This window comes from Anabrus simplex, chromosome 9, assembly GCF_040414725.1.
Source record: "Anabrus simplex isolate iqAnaSimp1 chromosome 9, ASM4041472v1, whole genome shotgun sequence".
In the NCBI taxonomy this organism is placed as follows: domain Eukaryota; kingdom Metazoa; phylum Arthropoda; class Insecta; order Orthoptera; family Tettigoniidae; genus Anabrus; species Anabrus simplex.
Window position 1 is genome coordinate 91,929,375 of NC_090273.1, and position 13,377 is coordinate 91,942,751.

A 13,377-nucleotide genomic window follows, 5' to 3' on the forward strand; every position below is an offset into this window, starting at 1 on the left:
CTAAGATATAAATATTTTCCAAGTAGGATTTCTGCTCCTGTAAAAAGAAGTTCTTACTTTCCAAATCGCTTCTGAGAAGTATATCAACGCACAGTAAAGGATTTCGTATATTGGTCATGGGAACATCATCCCATACACTAGTCGAGGATATTTTATGCCAATCGTGAATGATCCTCAAAGACGACACAGAATTTCCATGCAGTTTTAAAGCTAACAACAATTTACTTTGTAGTTCGTGACTATTTGGTAACAGCACAACGGAAATGCTTGTTCATGCTACTGGCATAACTTCCAATTCAGAGCCCCACAAAATACGTTAATCTAAAGCAGGGCCTCTCAAACGCCCAAAATCTCACGCGTGCAGATAGAGGCGCAAGAGCTCCCTGCACTGTGCATCGCTGCCGCTCGGCATGGCTCGGATCAACGCTTCGTCTCTGGGCCACTCGGCTAAGCTCGGCTCAATTCGCCTCTGCTCGGCTCAAGTCAGCCTGGATTTGGAGCGCTACGGCGCAAGTGGGGCAGAGGGAGACAGGCGGAGCGAGCGAGACAGGCGTGAGTAAAGAGAGAGTGAGCGCTATTGCTCCAAATCGAGGAGTGGGGTGTCTGCACTCTGTTCGACCAAGCCAAGTCGTCTCTTGCACCGTGCACAGTGCATGCACCACGCGCATGCACCCTGAGAGGCCCTGATCTAAAGCGTTGCGATTCCACAGAAGTATTAGAAGTGCAATACAAAATTAGAATCTTCAAAGTAAATACTACTTCACTAAGGAATTACTTGGTTATTCTCGGAGAACCTAAGAATATGGAAAATTAAAATGAAGGAAATACAACTCAATATCTTATCCTTGAATTAGACATTAGCACTTATGGGTACGAGAGGGAACTTGTTGTTGGTAATCTACGCGAGACCACTCGGCCAATTGGCTAACTAAGTAAACATGTACCATGTGTTTATATTGAAAAGGACAACTCATGATTAAATTAATATCAGTCAATTAAAGTTTGGATAAATATTTCTATGAAAAAATCTTCAATTTAAGAGAACATATTGCGTAAATAAGTTCAGTAAAAATAGAAGGCCGACGGTAAAATGAAATAGCCTTGTATTTTATATTTATATATAGCATATGTATATTCCACTGTATTCTTTAATTTCAGAATTGTTTAAGTTTAATATATTTAATACGATCTAAATTTAGAGCCATTGCAGCTTAGACGCTAAATATTGTGGTATTTAGTAACAGTATACGAAGTGAAGTGATATTATTATGTTAATGTAACTGTTACGTAAAACTGAATCTATCAAATATTTCTGTTACCCAAGGAGTTGGCCGTGCGGTAAGGGTTGCGTAGCAGTGATCTTGCATTCTGGAGATGGTGGGTTCATATCCCACCGTCGGCAGCTCTGAAGGTGGTTTTCCGTGGTTTCTTATTTTCACAAGCAAATTCTGGGGCTGGTACATCAATTAAGGCCGTGGTCGCTTCCTTACCACTCGTAGCTCTTTCCTATCGCATCATCGCTATAAGACCTTTCCGTGTTGGTGCGATGTAAGGCAGTCTGTTATATGTAGTCGAAAAATCATCCTTTTATTTCTTACTGTATCTTACTTGAGGTGCATTTACTCTCTAATCCCAGTGCCTACATCCAATATTATTCCGATCAGGTGATCGTTTCTCCGAAGTACATTCACAGTATTGTTTTCCAGGTTCTCGGATACGTTAATGTCCACTTCAGTTCTTCCTGGCCGGGCTGAGTGGCTCAGACGGTTAAGGCGCTGGCCTTCTGACCCCAACTTGGCAGGTTCAATCCTGGCTCAGTCCGATGGTATTTGAAGGTGCTCAAATACGTCAGCCTCGTGTCGGTAGATTTACTGGCACGTAAAAGAACTCCTGCACCTCCGCGTCTCCAAAAACCGTAAAAGTGCATTTAGTGGGACGTAAAACAAATAACATTATTATTAGTTCTTCCTGGTCACTTGTTACCGTTATAGAAATATTTGAATACATCTCCCATACATTCGATTTCCTTCGCTTGATCACCCTTCTTCCTTGTCTCCTGAATACACAGTACATCCAGCAACCTTCTACGTAAGATCATGAAGTTGGCATTGATCAGATTAGCTGTAATGTGGAGCTGGGATAAAAAAGGATTTTACTCTGAACGCTCAGAAGATGTTATTGATGACCATATAGTTATGTATGGCTAAGCTCCACAGTATTCATCAGCACTCGACGGGAACCATCGGGGAAATCTGATACATACCACTAGGGTGTAAACGATAATCAAATCATTTGCGTACCACCATTTCCCGCTCACTCAATTATGCTCTGTGATTGGCTATTTAGGTCCAAACATCGTGATCACATTATTACGATTGTGTCATTTCCGTGACAGATTCCATGATCCTAAATTTCCTATATTACATACTTAATACTGCGGCAGGGTAAAAGTGAAATTTATAGTTTTAGCCTAGTTCATGAAAACGTGTTAATGTTAATAATAATGAATGTTATTAAACAATGAAAGACCGAAACAGTACCGAAAATAAAACTTGTATGAGAAATTTGGGAACCATTTGAAATCAAAATAGGAGTCAGGGATAGATTATCTCTGTTACCGTGTTTTTGCGGTAGTTAGAGGTGAAAGAAGGTGCGGGTGTGAACGGGTCTCAAACTACGAAATTAAAGTTACTGTAAAATTTAACAAGGTTATATTCTCTTTCCAAAATTCAGAAATAACACAAAAGACAGGTACAGAGTAGCAAGTCAACAAAATGTAGTTACAATATTTACTGGATTTGGGCTTCGCGCCCCGACTTCACAATGCTTGGGCAATCAGCTCAACCTTACTTCAAAATAAGTATTAACAGAGGGGCAGAAAACCCCATTCATGCTCAGGAGCACTTGCTCCAAATTACACAGAAAAGCCTCCTCGAGGCATACAACACTCAATTTTCAAGAAAGAGCCGCTCGCTCTCAAACTTTAAGCCTCTCAAAGGCCACACCAAACTCCACCTTCAAGTTGTCCTCTCTGGACATAGACACAGGGGTAAAATACCCAACCTACTGAGGTCTATTAAGTGAGAAAAGATTAATTACATGACCTCTAAAATAACAATTTGAGGGGAGGCGAACTTGCGCTCCTAATACGCTTTGTTTAAAACCTACTTGGCACTAGGCCGTTAATACAAGGGCTAATCCCATACTAAAGAGGTGACTTAAGAAGGAAACAATTTACATTACGTTAAAGAAGAATAGGTTGAGAAAAAAATAAGTTCACCTCAAAACAATATGAGTGGGAGCTCTAGAGGGTTAAGCACTCTCTATCCCGATATGCAGTTTAAAGATAGAATAGATATCAAGTGTCTTTACATTTTAAGGAAGGTTACATTATGGAAAAACTTCGGACCCGCCCCGAGAGTTAAACTGCTGAGCTAGCAAAGAAAGAAATTATTAATCGGCCATTACCTTGTTGTTGACCGCTGCCGGAGAAAGAGGCGCTTCCCGCCCCCTGCTATGTACTTTACACACAGAAAGATGGAACAGAAGTGGCGCAGAGACCCAAAAATCAGCAGTTTATATACTCTCGCGGAAAGTTCGAGGCGTTTTAGGGAAGAAAACACCCGCCCACAATCACTTTATTGGGTAGGGTACAGCAACATATTCAAGTTGGGGGAAGATACATCAGATTGGTCAGAAATTAATAAAAGAAATTCGGGATTGGCTAAATACAAAACAAGGGGAAAGAGAGGGTATACAGCCAACTTAAACAATAACAGAAAGAAATTTAACAAGAAACAAACTTTTGAAATACAAATTTCTCCAAAAAATAGTTCTTTCACGTCGCACTAGGGTGCACCATTGTAGTTTTTCAGTAGTGTCCTCTAGAAGAGAAAGTTCACACTTCTTACTACCGGTAAAACAAAAATACATCAAAAGTGGCACAGTTCAAAAACTCCAAACTTTCCACGTAGTGACATCTTCTGAGAAACTTGAAAATTAATACCGTCGATAAAGTTCAGACTTCCTCCAGCAGAGGAGTTTCAATTGGCGCACATTTTAAATTAGCGGCGTGGAGGTGTACCGCCCGGTACAGACCTCCCCCCCAAAAGTTCCTCCAGGGGTGACACATGCAATTTGTTTGGAAACAAGGTCCAAGTTTTGATGTTGATATGGAGATTAATTGCCGAAGTATTTATAAGATTTTCTTAATGTGGATTGATTCAGTTTCAAAATTTTTGTTGTAACTGGTGAAGTAAAGTCTTTATGTTTGTAGAAGTTGAATTCAGAAGGAAAACTTTAGTTTTTAAAGTTGAGGAAAATTTTCTAAGTCCACCAAATATTGCAGTAGAATACCCAAGAAAAGGTAGTAAAGTTGATCTGGAATGTCCATATAGTTGATGTTGATTAAGTTGGATGGCCAGACCGGCCGTTGCAGCTTGCGTCCAAAGGCGGCCGCACGGACCCCTCAAGTACCCTGAGATACCGCTCGCCCGCACTATGAGGGGAGCAGTGGTGTTGAAGCACGCCGCGCCCGCGGTGAACATATACAGGCTGCGGGCAAGTAGCAGGTCGTGCGCCACACATCAGCCTTGGCCGGGAGGAGGGCTCCGGCTCGCCGTACACTGGTCGACCTCGCTGGAAGAGAGGGGGCCCTTCCTCTATTCCAGTAGCGGTACAGCGCCGCGCGGCTGCAGGGGCACTGAAACATTAAAGCTAGGCGGCAGAATTTTGTTGGACCATCATCTTTTTTTTTGAGGGCACAGGCTTGTGGAGAGGTTGAGGGGCCAGCGGCGTGCAGATATCCATGGCATTAATTAAGCCACTGAGTAGAGTGGAGCAGGAGACGGGAGCGTGGTAATGGCCGTGGGAAGGACAGGATGGCAGTTTAACGGTTCGGGGCAGGTTTCACAAAAATGCTTACATATGAAACAAAATATTATTGAAGGGGCAGAAAGCCTTAAAAGTGAAACTCAAAAAAAATATATATATAACCTTCATATTCCTTTCAAGATAATATGAGGCAAGTTAGCACAGAAATTATACAGGTTTCACCTGCGACAAGTGAACCCTAAATATCCTCTCGGTGGCTGGATTGCTTAATAACAACGTAACCGGCGTAAGGAAATCGAGAATGACACACGGCCCATGAAATCTGGGGGCAAGCTTGCCCGCGGGAACAAAATTTTTGACCATAACCTGGTCACCTACCTTCAAAGGGGTGGGTCTCCGTCCACGATCATACCTTTCCCTAACCTTTTCATGAGACACTTTAAGATTGGCTTTAGCCTTCTTTCAAAGATCTTTAATGTTGTCCGGATCTATTGTCTCAGGTAGAATGTCACTCAGAGACCAGAGGTTAGAGAGCGGCGTGTTGGGAACAAACTTGAACATCAAAGAGGCTGGAGTAAATTTATGTGATTCATGAACCGCCGAATTCAAAGCAAAAGCTAACCAATGCAGGGGCGTGTCCCACCTGGAATGATCTTCATGATGATAGGCAATAAGCGCGGACCTGAGATTACGGTTAACCCGTTCAGCCAGAGATGGTTGAGGGTAATAAGCAGAAGTAGTTACATGAGAGATGGACAAGTCAAAACAGAATTTACGAAACAGATTTGATGTAAACGCCTTAGCATTATCAGACACAATATATTGGCACGGACCAAAAGAAGCAAAAATAGAATTTAGGCAAGTAATGGTGGACTGAGCGGTAGCCAGCTTAGTCGGAAATAACCAGGAAAATCTTGTAAAACCATCTACGCATACAAAGATGAACTTGTTGGCGTTTCCCTTTGACTGGGGGAAGGGTCCTACATAATCAATATACAGGCGTTCCATGGGGCGCGACGCTTGATGCGAAGACAAAAGGCCTACCTTGGTGGACATGGTTGGTTTACTAAGCAAACAAGATTTACAAGCTTTTACTAGTTCACGAATTTTACCGTCCATACCCTTCCAGATGAACCTTTCACGAATCTTTTCACGAGTTTTAAAGATTCCAAGATGCCCCCCTAATGGGGTCTCATGATAGTATTTGAAGATCATAGGCACAAGAACAGCTGGAATGACAACCTTCATCATCTTATCATGCCTCGAAGGGCAACATAGAACACCATTCCTCAGAACATAAGGGACAACATGTTCCCCAGAAGAAAGGGTTTCCATTATCGGAGCCAGCGTCGGATCTTCACGTTGGTATTTCTCGATATCCCTAAAGAGCATGGGAGCATCTGTTAAGATGGCATTAACACCAGATAGTATGGACTCGGGAGGTGATGAACTGTCGACCGGTTCGTGGGTCTCGACGTGGTTGGAAAACATACGGCTGAGTCCATCAGCAACAACATTTTCGGTACCTCTGATATGCCGGACATCGAATTGGAAGGCAGAAATTCGGATGGCCCAACGGGCTATACGACCAGTACGACGCGGCCTACCCAAGACCCAGCTTAAGGCTTGATTATCTGTCTCCAGGTCGAATTTGACATGTTCCAAATAGAGACGGAACTTCTCCAAGGCAAATAAGACTGCCAAACCTTCGAGCTCATAGATGGAATACTTGGCTTCTTGAGCCGACAAGGGCCTAGATGCATAGGCGATGGGTCGCCTCCCTAGTTCAGTCTCTTGAAGAAGGACTGCAGCTACTGCTGACGACGACGCGTCGGTTTGGACGATGAATTTCTTCGAGAAATCAGGCATAGCAAGTACAGGGGCATTACAGAGAGCTAATTTAAGATCTTCAAAAGGGGCTTGTTGAGAAGGTCCCCACTCGAATTTGATGCCTTTCCTACGAAGAAGGTTTAAGGGCGCCGCTCTATTAGCGAAGTTAGGAATAAACTTCCTGAAGAAATTCACCATACCAATGAACCTGGCGATACCTTTGATATCCTTAGGAGGTTTAAAATCACGGATGGCCTGTGTTTTAGAATGATCGACTGCAACACCATCAGGTGACACAATATGCCCTAGGAATGACATAGAGGGCTTAGCAAAGGCAACCTCGGACAACTTGACAGTTAACCCAGCCTTACGAAGGCGATTGAGAACTTCTCGCAGATGATCTAGATGTTCTTCAAAGGTCTCCGAAAATACGACGACATCATCCAAGTAGTGATACAAGTACTCAAATTTGATGTCGGAGAAGACCCTATCTAGCAGCCTAGTGAAAACAGCTGCTCCCGTGGGGAGCCCGAAAGGCACGCGGTTGTATTCGTAAAAGTTCCAGTCCGTGGCAAACGCTGTAAGATGTTTAGGCTCTTCGGCAAGGGGAATTTGATTATAGGCCTGATTCAAGTCCAAGATAGTAAAGAACTTGGCCTTACGGAACCATGAAAAACAAGAATGAAGGTCGGGAAAGGGCACAGATTGTAACACCACCTTCCGATTGAGAGCCCTATAATCAATGACAGGCCTGAAGCCCCCTTGGGGTTTCGGGACTAGAAAAATAGGTGACGAATACGCCGACTTAGAGGGCCTAATAATACCATCCTTCAACATCTGATCGATGATTTCTTTCAGAGCCTTCATTTTAGGTGGAGATAGCCTATAAGGTGGAAAACGGACAGTAATTGAATCCGTGACCTCAATTTTGTATTCAATAAGGTCAGTAACACCAAGAGTATCAGAGAACACCTCTGGAAATGACTGACATAATTTACGAATACTATCAGCCTGCTCCTCAGGTAGATGTCTAAGGTCTAACAACATCTCATCCTGGGTAGGCGAAATAGATGAACATGATACAGAATTGCACTTTAACAAGGGAATTTTGCAATTGGACGCAAATTTGAATGTGCACGACTTACTCTGAACATCGAGCACAAGACCAGTGTGAGAAATGAAGTCAGCTCCCAATATAATGGGGCAAGACAAGTGCTTAGCCACAAACAATTTGATTTTCCATGTAAATTTAAAAATACGAATTTTGACATTTACAGAACCTAGGATTTCCAATGGAGATGAATTAGCCGAAACATATTGAACAGGAGATGAGACATAGTCAGGTAGTTTACAAACAGATTTCAATTTTGAATACCATTGGTCCGAAATAATTGAACAAACACTGCCTGAATCTAATAGAGCTGTTATAGGCTCGTTATTTAACTCAATCTTAAGAAAAGAACAGGTGCGTGGGTATCCGCCGCAATCCTAAGACACTCTTTGGGGCATTCGGAAGATGAATTTGAAGATAGAACATTTCCTGAATTTTCGACCTGTTTACCAGGGGCTGAGCCTAGGGAAGAGGGATTAGTCGACTCAGCCGAAGCCACTAGTCATTTTTTAATATTTTTGGAAGTTGCACTTGAAGTTGAGCAGGAGGGGGTGCTATTCGAATTGGGACAATTTTTGGCGATATGTGAGAAAGCCCCACATTTAAAACAGCCTTGTGATGAACCAGTTCCATACCTTGTCCCACTAGACTTGGTCAGTGGACACTTATTGCGAAGATGGTCAGGCGACCCGCAAGCATAATATTTACGGGATGTGACTGGTCGGCGAGGTGGAGGCCAAAGATTACTAAAAGAAGGAGGGGGTTCTTTCGCGACACGCAAAGAATCGGCGTATCTAACTCCTTCCGCTGAGACGGCCAATGCTTCAAGTTCAGAGAAGGTTTGCGGGCACGCCGCGAAACACAAATATGACCTATAGGTTGGTGAAATTCCTTCTACAATAGCCTGTACAATTTGATCTTCAGGAAAATGAAGGGCAAACACCCTAGTATAGAATTTAATATCTTGGATGAAGTCTGCTAAGTTTTCATCCAAACACTGTACACGATAATAGTACTTCTGAATAAGGGAGGACCTGGCCCTAGCAGGGATTAAGTTAGCTAGCAAGTGGGCGTGGAAATCCTCAATAGATGATTGCTCGGCAATGGCTCTTACTATTTTGTCTGAGAGAATACCAGTTGCATAGGGATAGATGATTTGCAAATTCTGACATGGGGAAAGAGAAAACACAAGGGCATGATCCTGAAATTCGACTAAAAATCTTAAAAATGAAATTACGTCACTGGTGGTATTAACGGAAAACTTAGAGATACCTCTGAGCAACATTGCCAATGGATGAGGCAAGCTGCTAAACCCGGGTGACATAGTAGGTAAAGGTTTCAATGGCAAGGAAGTTAATTCCGAACGTATATTATTCAACGATGCACGGCGTTCAGACTCGTTGTCCAATGGGGCAGAGATAGTTTGAGCAGCAACGGTTATCCTATTGGCTTCTCCCTTAGGAGGCTCTTCCTCGCTACCTACATTCATCGTGGTGGGTTGATCAATTTTGGGAGGAACTTCCCCAGTTAACAATTAAGTGACCTTGCTAGATAATTCAGAAATACTTTCAAGCAACGTACTAGCTTCCTTCCTCTGAACGTCATTCAACTTCAGAGAAAACAGATCGTTAACTCTATTTGAAAAATGATATAGCCTGGCTTGCACACGCTTAATTTGATTAGGAGAAGGATCATTTTCGTAAAAAAAAATAACTACCGATGCTAGCCCAGTAGTATTCTCGGTGATCGTGGAAAGAGAGTCGTCAATTTCTTTCTCTCCCAAATTGGGGATGGAAATGGGCAAATCAAGGGACTCTCTAAGCTTGTTGGTGTCTATCGCAACCGTGCCTCCAGATTGCACATTTCTGATAGTTAACTCATAGATCAACTCCTCCTTGCGCAAATAGTTAAGATGGAGAACATCGCGAGGGCCGGGCATGATGACAGAACAATTTTGAAAAAATCAGAAAATTTCAGCAACTGAGAAAATTGTTAGAGTTCGGAACAAACAATGTTTAGCCGTCAAAAGGGGCTAAATTGAGACCCATTCAACCACGCTCTGCTACCACTTGTTACCGTGTTTTTGCGGTAGTTAGAGGTGAAAGAAGGTGCGGGTGTGAACGGGTCTCAAACTACGAAATTAAAGTTACTGTAAAATTTAACAAGGTTATATTCTCTTTCCAAAATTCAGAAATAACACAAAAGACAGGTACAGAGTAGCAAGTCAACAAAATGTAGTTACAATATTTACTGGATTTGGGCTTCGCGCCCCGACTTCACAATGCTTAGGCAATCAGCTCAACCTTACTTCAAAATAAGTATTAACAGAGGGGCAGAAAACCCCATTCATGCTCAGGAGCACTTGCTCCAAATTACACAGAAAAGCCTCCTCGAGGCATACAACACTCAATTTTCAAGAAAGAGCCGCTCGCTCTCAAACTTTAAGCCTCTCAAAGGCCACACCAAACTCCACCTTCAAGTTGTCCTCTCTGGACATAGACACAGGGGTAAAATACCCAACCTACTGAGGTCTATTAAGTGAGAAAAGATTAATTACATGACCTCTAAAATAACAATTTGAGGGGAGGCGAACTTGCGCTCCTAATACGCTTTGTTTAAAACCTACTTGGCACTAGGCCGTTAATACAAGGGCTAATCCCATACTAAAGAGGTGACTTAAGAAGGAAACAATTTACATTACGTTAAAGAAGAATAGGTTGAGAAAAAAATAAGTTCACCTCAAAACAATATGATTGGGAGTTCGAGAGGGTTAAGCACTCTCTATCCCGATATGCAGTTTAAAGATAGAATAGATACCAAGTGTCTTTACGTTTTAAGGAAGGTTACATTATGGAAAAACTTCGGACCCGCCCCGAGAGTTAAACTGCTGAGCTAGCAAAGAAAAAAATTATTAATCGGCCATTACCTTGTTGTTGACCGCTGCCGGAGAAAGAGGCGCTTCCCGCCCCCTGCTATGTACTTTACACACAGAAAGATGGAACAGAAGTGGCGCAGAGACCCAAAAATCAGCAGTTTATATACTCTCGCGGAAAGTTCGAGGCGTTTTAGGGAAGAAAACACCCGCCCACAATCACTTTATTGGGTAGGGTACAGCAACATATTCAAGTTGGGGGAAGATACATCAGATTGGTCAGAAATTAATAAAAGAAATTCGGGATTAGCTAAATACAAAACAAGGGGAAAGAGAGGGGTATACAGCCAACTTAAACAATAACAGAAAGAAATTTAACAAGAAACAAACTTTTGAAATACAAATTTCTCCAAAAAATAGTTCTTTCACGTCGCACTAGGGTGCACCATTGTAGTTTTTCAGTAGTGTCCTCTAGAAGAGAAAGTTCACACTTCTTACTACCGGTAAAACAAAAATACATCAAAAGTGGCACAGTTCAAAAACTCCAAACTTTCCACGTAGTGACATCTTCTGAGAAACTTGAAAATTAATACCGTCGATAAAGTTCAGACTTCCTCCAACAGAGGAGTTTCAATTGGCGCACATTTTAAATTAGCGGCGTGGAGGTGTACCGCCCGGTACAATCTCCATTACTATTTAATTTAATTCTGGAATAAGCGATTAGGATATGGCAAAATAAAACTAAAGTATAAGATAAATTGGTAGATGTATTAAAAACAATATTCACCTTAATTGCCTAACATTTGTTGATGATAAGGGAAGGTAAGGATTCATTCTACCCGAAGGCAGGTCCGAACCTCCGCAGAGGTGTGCCTGAGCCGGAGTCTACGTACGGTAGGGTGGCCAGTTCCTTTCCGCTCCTCCATTCCCACATCCTCCACCAACAGCGCGTGGCAACCCATCCAAATCTTGACCACGCCCAATGTTGCTTAACTTCGGAGATCTCACGGAATTCGGTGTTTGAACACGGCTACGGGCGTTGGCCATTTGCTGATGACATTGCTACTATATCTAACAACACACAGGAAGTAATCCAATCTGTAGTAAAACTTAGGAGCCAAAACAGGACTTATGAAAAGGCAAAGTATATGGAAGGGACTAGATCAGGTTTCAACAGTGAACCATTAATCACCAAATATGGAAATATTGCTCAAGTAGGCAAATTTAAGTATCTAGGTGAATTTATTGGACCAGCAGGGTTAAATTAGCAAGCTAACAAAGAAAGAATTGCAAAACTTGAAAGAACATACTGTACAAAATAGATACAATAAACAAAAGCCAAAATTACGACATAATAACACAGTAGTTAAAATAGAAGTACTTTGTGCATCTGAAACTATTATAATTGGTGGCAGAACTCGAAGAAAGATGATCGAAAGTCAAGAAAGAACAATCTTCAGGAAAATCATAGGACAAAAGAGCGAAAATGTAATTTGGATGAGAAAGAAACACATGAAATCTATCAATTTACAGAAAAAATTACAGGTACGATCAGGAAACGGCGATTAAAATTTTATGGTCAATGCGTAATAACAGGCTCACAAAGAAAATTTTAATCTTAGCCATATCACTTAAAGATCACAATAATTGGCTAAAAGAAATCAGTGGAGACATACCCATGAAATTGGCATTTATGAAGAAACCATGCAAGATAGAATAAAATTCAGAAACTTTAATCACAAACACAAATTTTCTGTAAATCCCACCCTGCTAAATACAGGATGAAGTGAACAACGTGGAAAGGAACACCGCGAGTGGTTGAAAATATAATGGAGAGAGAAGAAGAAATACAAAAAAGGGCTAATAACTTCAAACGCACTCCTTAGTTGAGCATAGTTGAGCATAACGAATCAAGAATGAATATAAAATAAGGTGTACCTGTTAACTTTCACTTGTATGTCAAAGTTAACTGATCACTAAAGTGCGGATTTTTATGCAGTAACAGGTTAGACTGCAAACTAATTTGGTTAGTAGGAAGTGTCGGCCACCCGCTCTTTCCTAATGTAGCAAGTGTGACATAAATTATAGGTGTTCTGATGGGCTGTACGCCTAATGTTTATGCAAACCCCATAGCAGAGCCGTTGTGAAGGTAGATTATACTTGCTACTCGCTTCAGTAAATTTGCAATCTAACCTATTAATGCATAAAAATCCGGTATCTACTGATCACGATATTCCACAGCAACATGTTAAAAATGAGATTATTTTAACATGATTTAATTTTGGGTTGGAGATCTAGCTAGAAGAGTTTTTTTTCGGTAGTTTTAAGACACTACGGTAACCGTACCAACCAGTGTACGTCCTGTATGTATACTAGACAGGAAAAACATATCCGTGTAGCTGAGAAACTTCGTTAACAGGGCCAATGATCTAGATGTTAGTCCCATTCAAACAGCAATCATTATCATCATTTAGTTAATTTTTTTCCTGCTCCTTGGTTGAATGCTCGGCAATGAAACCAGTGTTCCCGTGTTCGATTCTTGGCCAGGTCAAGGTTTTCATTAACGAGACACTTTTAATCATATCTGGCTAATTCCCCTGGCTCGTGAACTTTTTATTTGTTTTTATCCCAACAAACTGCTATTTAAACACACATACCACACTACCAACTACCACAGAAACACGCAATAGTGAATATTTTCCTTCATATGGGGTGGGCGTAAGACAGGGCC